Source organism: Oratosquilla oratoria, chromosome 25 (assembly GCF_046742065.1).
Source record: "Oratosquilla oratoria isolate Oo_2021 chromosome 25, ASM4674206v1, whole genome shotgun sequence".
Classification (NCBI taxonomy): domain Eukaryota; kingdom Metazoa; phylum Arthropoda; class Malacostraca; order Stomatopoda; family Squillidae; genus Oratosquilla; species Oratosquilla oratoria.
In genome coordinates this window covers 13,581,141-13,589,687 of record NC_134801.1, presented here as the reverse complement: position 1 = coordinate 13,589,687, position 8,547 = coordinate 13,581,141, and positions in this window count along the sequence as shown.

The window sequence follows — 8,547 nt, the reverse complement described above, 5'->3', positions numbered from 1 at the left end:
ACGGTTGCATGTTTCCATGTCACTGGCACCACCCCTTCCCTCCAACATTTGTTGTAGATCGCCAGTAGGGCTCGTTGGTGGGAGGGGGGAAGGTGCCGCAGTAGGGGGTACGTGATTTGGTCCACCCCTGGGGACTTCTTGGTGGCTTTTGTGACCCTAAGGGCCCACCTCAGCTCGAAGAGAGTGAGATTTATGTTCTCCCTTTGGGGAGGGGGGGAGGTCCATTTGGTCTTCTTGGGCCCCTCGGAAATTGCTCTTTTCAGCGGGAAAGCTGGTTGAGGAGCTCGCGCTTGCAAAGTGATTCAGGAAACTTGCCGCCTTATCCTTGGCCGTGCGCAGCACCCTTCCGTCGGGGGTCCTGAGGTCACCGTCGGGGGGTTGTATTGGTTCTTTATAACTTTGAACCTCTTCCATGCTTCCGTGAGGTTTATTTTGTCGTCCTTGGTGTTCTTCCAATACTTTAATTTAGCTTTAGCTATGGTCTTCTTACACGTAGCTTTGGTTTGCTTCATCACAGTATAGGCAGCCTCCGAGTCTTCCCTCATGTACCGCTGGTAGGCCAGTTTCCTTCGTTCGACAGCTTCCTTGCAGTCGTCCGTCCACCAGGGATGGTCGCACCTTCCCTGTCTGGTGTCAGAAACAGAAATAGCCAGCCGGGCCGCCGCAAGCACAGTGTCGGTGAAGAGGGAGTTTAATTCGTCTACCGGGCGGGTGAGGTCGGGTTTGAAGTGGGCGTCGACTAGACGGGCTTAGTAGGCAGTCCAATCCGCTTTTCCCAGGTTGAATTTTTCATGGGAAGGTGGAGGGGAGATTGTGGGGATGAGGGATACAGTGATAGTGATGGGGAGGTGGTCGGAGGATAATGGGTCGTCCAGGACCGCCCATTCAGTGATTCCCGCGATGTTGGGAGACACGAAAGAGGAGTAAGCGGAGGTGCTATGATTCAGAGAGTCAGGCAGCCTAGTGTGTCCTCCATCATTGAGGAGGACAATGTCGGCTGCGTCCAGTTGGGAGGTTATTTCCGGGGAGGAGTAGGGGTATCCGTTTTCCCAGAGGGCGTCCCGCCGATTAAAGTCTCCCACCACAATCCAGTCATCAGGGAGGGCTCCCAGCCACTCGAAGTGGCGCGTCGTATCTGAGTTGTAGTAGTTTAGGATGTGTACCGATCGGTCGCCTTATACGGTAACGGAGGTTACCCCCCATAGCCCTCTTCCAGGGGGGTGCCCGGAAACGACCTGGGGCGTCTGCAAGGTCGTTTCCATGCACACCGACGTGACTTGGCACCCAGTTGATGATGACATTCCGTTCAGCACGGTGTAATTTGTGCAGGAGCGCAATGGTATTGGTGAGGAGGTGGACATTATCTTCGGGCTTTGCATGTCGCAAGCAGCTTATCAGGTTCAGAGAGTCGGTGTGGATGACCACGGAATTGGAGTGGGATACGAGGCAGGCGCGGGTCCGGGGGGGGAGTGGCTGAAGCCCCCCCCCCCAAATTTGTTCTTCCATGAATCATTGTAAGGATGTCATTTAATCGATTTTAGTACTTTCTGATCTTTTGCCAGGTCCGGGGGTTAAATAAACTGATAGCATGTGTGCGGTATTTGGGCGGAATTGTGCAGTGTTTGGCATTTGTTTAATTCCATTTATCTGTTTTGTGCTGCGCGTGTTGTAGGGTTGCCAGGCCTGTGACCAAGGCCTGTGACACCAAGGAGGTAAAGCTCGCTCTCCAGACTCTCAGCGAGGTGTATAACTACATCTATTCCTCAAACATGCGCTCGATGAGGTTTACTGAGCTCGTAAAAGACCACACGTCCACGAAGCGGAAGAAGCTGGTCAGCCTCTGCGTTACTAGATGGGTTGAGCGACACGACTCAGTCATTGTGTTTATGGAATTCCTGCTAGTTATTGCCGTCTTTCTGGAGAACGAGAGCAACTCGGACGCGACGGCGGGACTACTACTAATAGCAATCCGAGAGCCGCGCTTTCTGATTGGTTTCGCCGTCGCTGAGTCTGTGCTAGCTCACACTGTGGAGCCGAGCCGAGCCCTGTAGTCCCCTATGGTCGATCTAGTCTCAGCGTACGCTACGATTGGTGATGTGGTGACGCATCTAAACAAGACCCGGGAAGGTGCACTGACCAGCTTCCAGGACATCTTCAAGAAGGCAGAGGGGCTCCTCCAGGAGATCGGTTCATCACACGACACCATTCCTGTACCTCGAGTTTGCAAGCGCCAAACACAGCGAGCGAATTTACCCTTCCAGACAGCTGAGGAGTATTACCGAAGATCTGTATATGTCCCATTCATCGACCATGTATTGACTGAGCTGCAGACCCGGTTCGGGAATGATACTATTCCTGTTGGCTTCAAGATCAAGAATCTGCTCAGCAGCGCTGACGGAGATGTTGCTGCTGTACTGGAAGCGGCAAAGGTTTATGAGGCTGACATCGAGACTTTGAGCCTAGTGAAGGCGGAAGCAGAGCGCTGGCATTCAACAACAATGAAGTTCGAATCCATTGGAGATGCCCTTGCCCATGCCCAGACCCGAATGTATCCGAACCTGGCCAAGCTCCTCCGAGTTTTGATCACGCTCCCAGTCTCGAACGCAGAGGCCGAGCGTTCATTTTCAACCCTGAAGCGACTGAAGAACGGCCTGGCGCTACTCGGCGTTCACAATGAAATCAATATTGAAATAGACAGTGTAATCAATGTTATTTGCCCCAAAAAATAGGAGGTCGATGTTCGTGTGAGATCCCATGAACAATGCTGTGTTATTAATGTAATTTAGATACTTTTATTAACAGGTTCAGAAGTTCATACACGTTTTTGTTTGTATTTCTGTTTTTTAAAGCTACTTTTATTTTTTATTACTTCCATGAGTCCATGTGCACTAACACTACACACGGATCCTGCAATAATTTCTCTCTATGCGAGAGTATACGAGTGCCAGTGCCTTATCACTGACTAGCACAAGCGTGTAACAATATAAAACGAATATACTTTCTATTATATATGTCTAAAATACAGAAAAATCTGAAAAACATTATTAAGTTAAGTATACCTCAGACTTCTGATACATCAGACTACTCAGAGAAAGGAATTCAGGTTGGCCCCCCCAAATTTGTATCCTGGATCCGCCACTGATACGAGGGCATGTTCTAGGGCCCTCTGCATCGCCACGGCCTCGGCTTGAAGAGAGGACGTGGAGTCGCTGACTCTCCTGCCGAAGGTGCATCCATCGGTGACGAAGGCAGCTCCGGCCGCGTGTGGGCTGTTTGGTTCTGTGAAATATGTGGTATGACCAGGTCGCGTCAGTGCCCGGATGCCGTTGTTTGCCGAGACGCGCGCTCTGTTTGGGTGGCATGCGCCCTTTTTCCCCGGGAGTGACGTAAATTTAAAGGTCACAGGAGCCGGTGCCCACGGCGGCGGGCATTTAATGTCCAGGTGGGATTTTGGTATGCCCTTCTCGAGGAGAGGTTGTCGCAGTTGAAAGGAATCCAGGAGCTTGGCCGCGTGTGAGAGCCAATTGTTGGAGCGTTACAGTGTGTCTGTGCGTGCTAGGGAAGTGTAGATGGCCCGACTTAGACCTGTCTCGTTGTTGGGGTGGAGTGCGCGGGTAACAAAGTCCGCCCCGAGCTTTCTGATCCTGAGTTGGGGAGGTGGAGGCGATGCTTCCCGCTAGAGGTTGAGCATTTTATACCACCGTTGTGCTCCCAGGATGACTCTAGCCGCTTCTTCATTCTGGCATGTCTCAAGCCTCTGGAGTTTATCCGCGGGCACAGTAAGGAGAGCTGGGGCTGCGTAGTTGGCGATAGAACGCACCGCTTGTACGTAGCACGTGCGTAGGACTTGATGTGTGGCACCAAGTGCTCTTCCGCACATAGCCCTCATCACTGTGGTTCTGGCCGTCGTTCTCTCTCTGAGGTAGGATATTTCCCTATTGAAGGTGAGGCCCTTATCGAACCATACGCCCAGGCATTGGTTCGACTGATCTTCGACGGGAGGGCGGTCGTCTTCGCGAGGGCCGGGGTTTGCTTCCGGTCCCGGAAGAGGGGCATAGGTGCTGCTAGTTAGGGCGTTTTTACCCAGGGAGGTTTGCCGTTTCCGCAGGTTTTTATACAAGTCTCCTGCCCACTCCTCCAATGCCACGACACCACGAAATAAATATCCCTAATCGCCCGGTGGCAGAGGCCCTCTTTTATACACAACTATCTTTTCGTTTTCTTACAGACATTCTTCCCCTTCCATAAAAACCGATCCCGCGCGAGCGGGTGGTCTGTCCCAGCTAGTCCATTAGAACAGCTTCTTCACCAGCAACAGCAGAAACTCGTCTAGCTCCGAGACCTTTTCTCTCCTAGTATCGGATCGAGGATCTACAAGCTACAAGACCTTCTCTCTCTCCTAACACCGGATCGAGAACCTCCAGCTCCAGATCTCAGGCTCGCCACATTCTCGCCTGATTCAACCAAAAAAGAGAAAGATTAGGACCACTAGTTGATTTCCTTCATTGGTTGCCCTTCATACTAAAACACTACAGTACTACCTCGTCATTAGGTGCGAGGCAGTCCACCCACCTCCTGGTAGAAGGGCGGAATCTATCTTTCACAAGATCCGCTTTGAATACAGTTATGAGCGGCAAGTACATGCGGAGAGAGACAATTACTAACGCTTCAAACTTTATGGGGCCCTCCACCATCACTTGTTAGAGTGCAGAGCCACTGCCATTCTTCGTCTGTCTCACTCCGCCACTCACCTCAGCTGGGGTGGCATGGCACCCCACCGTCTCCCCTCAACTTATTGGGGACACACACTCACCCTGGCGCCGCCTGAAGTACCCTCCTTTCCTGATCTACCCTCGGTACCGCACTTTTAACGGTGGCATCACGTGGACACCATCTGTTTCATGTGTGAACTATTGTGTGTTCTTATTGTATGCTGTAGAGGCATTCAATTAGTTAACCATTACAAGGGTCTTTCACTTTTATTTCAAATGTGTGTTTTATATTCTTATCTAATTTCGTTTTGTTCTTCTCCAGGTTTATGATTGACCATTTCACATCATATAATGCATATGGTTTTTTTTCACACCAAATGATAACAATTTAAGTTGTGAAGACAGAATGAGTGGTAGGGTGGTGAGTTTAAACGCCAAGAATCCGTTTAAGTTTTATTTCTGACGTTTCGTCCAACTAGGACTTCTTCAGAAGTCCTAGTTCAGAAGTCCTAGTTGGACGAAACGTCAGAAATAAAACTTAAACGGATTCTTGGCGTTTAAACTCACCACCCTACCACTCATTCTGTCTTCACAACTTAAATTGCTGATTAAATGAAGAAGTCCTAGTTGGACGAAACGTCAGAAATAAAACTTAAACGGATTCTTGGCGTTTAAACTCACCACCCTACCACTCATAACAATTTAAACTTGAGCACAGTATGGAATTGTATAAGTTGATAATTTCATTATCAAGAGAACAGTTGAGCAGTATCACGGCATCCTACGAGGTGCATTACAAAATTTCTTATTGTGACCTTCCATAGTTCCTTTCTTATCTTTATGTGTCTATATTAATGTTTTTGTCTTAGGTTTTTCTTTGTACTCTGCAGATCTTTTACATACATACATAGATATACCAATTTATTTTTTCGCCCTCACAAGGGAGGTAGCCAAAGTCAAAGGAATAAATCCACTCCCATTCATTTCATCCCCACATACTCCACTCACATTCACTACCTCTCCCTCTTCGACAGGAAAGCAGGGCTTCGACAGGAAAGCAGGGCTTCTGAAGAAGCCCTGCTGGGCGAAACGTAAAATATATTGGACTCCCATACTCTGCGTTTGGCCTCTTCCCTACAGACCTCTCCCTCCCTCTTTTCTTGACGTCTCCTGGATGACGGATCATCCCTGCATCTCACCTACTGCCCTGGATCAGAAGCAATCCAGCAAGACAAAACACATCCACAGTAAGGCCGCTTCATTTAATCAGCAACCCCCATCTTCGCCCCCCTCATGCAGAAAAAGAAGAGGCGGCGAGAAATTCCTTTGGGTGGCGTCAAAATATCATTCACACATACTCCCTCCCCCCATCCCCCACCCACCCCCTTCCATGCATCATAGCATCATCTACACACAACGATTCTCTACTCACCCCTATCTTATGTCTTCTCCTTTCCTTCCTCAACAGACATTCCCCTCTTTCCCAATGTCCCTTTTACCCCATCCATGCATCTCATCCTTGGTCGCCCCCTCATCTTCATTCCTACAACCTCTGCCTTCCACACCTCTTCGCGCCTCATGACGCCTACGTAGGCATCATCGTACTGAAGTGGTTAGTAATCTTTATTCACTCATTCTTTCTTTGTGTCCAAACCATTCCAACACTCTTTCATCAACCCTATCCCCCAACTCCCTTCCCACCTCCGCTCTTCTTCTCATCTCCTCGTTTCTCACTCTATCCAGATTAGTAACTCTTACCATACTTCTCAGGCATTTCATCTCAAACACATTTAAATTCTTCCTCTCTTATATTCCATGTTTCCACACCATACAGTGCTGTGGGCAAAATCACCCCTTCATACAATCTCCTCTTAGCATTCGTTCCTAATTGTCTATTTCTCATTACGATTTTTAATCCCCCAATACATTTACTTGCTTCTCTCAATCTACATTCTACCTTCACCCTCTTTCTTGTCATATTCGAACCCAAGTATCTAAAACTATCCACTACCTCCAGTCTCCCTCCCTTAATACTCACTTCGAATTTGCTGCCATCCTCTCCCATTGTACATCTCATCACATTACTTTTACCCACATTTGTCTTCAACTTCTCTTTCGCACACCTCAAACTCTGTCAATAGCATCTTTAATCCCTCCTTTGATCATGCCACAAGCGCAGTGTCGTCAGCAAATGGCTTATCTCCTATTTTTCTCCATTTTCTTTAACCATCTCCAATCCCCAATACATTGCCCTTGCATTTACTTCTCGCACCACCCCCATTCATGTATAAATTGAACAGCCAAGGCGACATAATACATCCCTGGCGAAGTCCCACCTTTACCTCAAACCATTCACGCTCTCTATTTTTATTCTAACACAGGTTCTACTACTCTCGTAAAAATTCCTAACTGCTCTTAACAGCTTTTCTCCTATCTCATATATCTGCAATGCCTCCCACAGTGCCTTCCTGTCTACCCTGCCATAAGCATTTTCCAAATCCATAAAGCCCCCCAAAAAATTCTTTCCTTTTCCTAATGCTTTCTCACATATCTGCCTTACCACAAAAATCTGATCCACGCAACCCCTACCTGTCCTTGTTCCTCTCCTAATCCTCTCAATCGAAACTCTCCCATAAGCCTTCCCAACTACGCTCAACAAACCGATCCCTCTGAATCCACTACACTCACACTTGTCCCCTTCTCCCTTGTAAAGCGGAACTATAAAGGCACTCCTCCAGTCCTGCACTCTACCTTCTTTTAAACAAACATTACACAACCTCACCAGCTAGTCCACCATCACTGTACCTCCCTTTTTCAGACACTCTGCATGACACTTATCTAACCCAGGTGCCTTACCTGCTCTCATTATTTTAATAAAGGCTTTCGTCTCGTCTTTCCTAGTTTCTCCTCCATTTTCCTCATTCATCACTGTCATTTTCTTAGCACTTCCCAATGCAACTACCTTTCCTTCCCTATCCTCCATATTGAGTAACTCCCTAAAATACTCCGGCCATCTTTCTCCTACTGCCGTCTCATCCATTATCATGTCTCCATCATGATTGTGGAGGTGTGTATCCGGGAGATAGGTCGAGTCTATGTCCGGATGCCACGTTGGGATCACTCTTAGTTTTCCCCCAATCCTTAGGCATTAGGGTACTTAAGCCACCGCACGATGACAGCGTGGTGATCCGGCGAAATACTACCTGGATTTTCCAACCTAACCAGAAGAGAATGGACACAAGCCAACAGGCTGATATCACAACAAGGCAAAACAGCCGTTAACCTGCATCGCTGGGGCTACAAAGACTCCCCAATGTGCCCATCTTGTCATAACTCACCCCAAGATACAGACCACCTCGTACTGCACTGCCCAATCACAGCAGTGCCTGGGGGTTACCAGACTATCTATGAAGCAAATCAAACATTCATAGACTGGCTAGCAAATACAAAGTTGGAGGTGTAAGAAAGCCATACGATACTACTACATGTCTCCATCTACACCAGTGGTTCTTAACCTGTGGGGAATTCCCCACTGATGGGGAATGGCGGAGTTGCCGAGTAGGGAATGACCGGTTGGATAGAAGAACCAGTCTTTTTTTTTTTTTTTTTTTAATCGATGTGTTTTTGTTTCTTTTTTGTTTTTGTTTCTGGTGTCTTCTTGTTGTCACATTTCGTGAATTTGTTTCCACCCACAAATAATCGATAGTGCTTCAAAATTTAATACATTACATCCAAATGTTGACTTACTTTACAAATCACAACCATTTACAGACTGTTTTAATAACAAAAACAACCAATATGAGGTATTGTAAGTCATGTTTGGGTATAAGTGACA